Raw genomic sequence first — 423 nt, 5'->3', positions numbered from 1 at the left:
AATTAATAGTGCCAACGTTTCGGCCAGAATTTCTGAGAACAATTGGACCTTACAGAAGTCAAACTTAAGGAAATTAATATTACTTTAGAAAATGAATTATTATAATTTATTATTAACACACACAATTATGATCCAAATATACTCTCAACTTTTATTTTCGGAAACTCTTCTGAAACTGGAGAGTATATTTGGATCAAAATTGTGTGTGTTGATAATGAAATCAACCACTCTCAAACAATCATTATAATTTATATTAGCTTTAAGGATGTAGAGCACTACGTGAAATATGAGCGAAGAATTTGGATTAATCAGTTTTTCTACCACAATTTTGTGATACATTCTTATTTTTTAAACCAATAGCGTAATCATTTCAGCATAAAATTTCATTAAGTTAAAACGACTCAAAATATTATTATGATAAAT

At 27.2% G+C, this 423-nt stretch overlaps 1 protein-coding gene across 1 annotated transcript in view; it reads right to left on the bottom strand.

Moving 5' to 3' along the window:
• The window catches only part of Gdh (glutamate dehydrogenase, mitochondrial), a 75,872-nt gene that overhangs the window by 18,035 nt on the left and 57,414 nt on the right, over positions 1 to 423 (bottom strand). The window lies entirely within an intron of this gene.

The sequence above is a fragment of the Halyomorpha halys genome, unplaced genomic scaffold, assembly GCF_000696795.3.
Source record: "Halyomorpha halys isolate HHAL.00 unplaced genomic scaffold, Hhal_1.1 Scaffold1320.1, whole genome shotgun sequence".
Taxonomy (NCBI): domain Eukaryota; kingdom Metazoa; phylum Arthropoda; class Insecta; order Hemiptera; family Pentatomidae; genus Halyomorpha; species Halyomorpha halys.
This window is presented reverse-complemented; position numbering and strand designations above follow the sequence as displayed.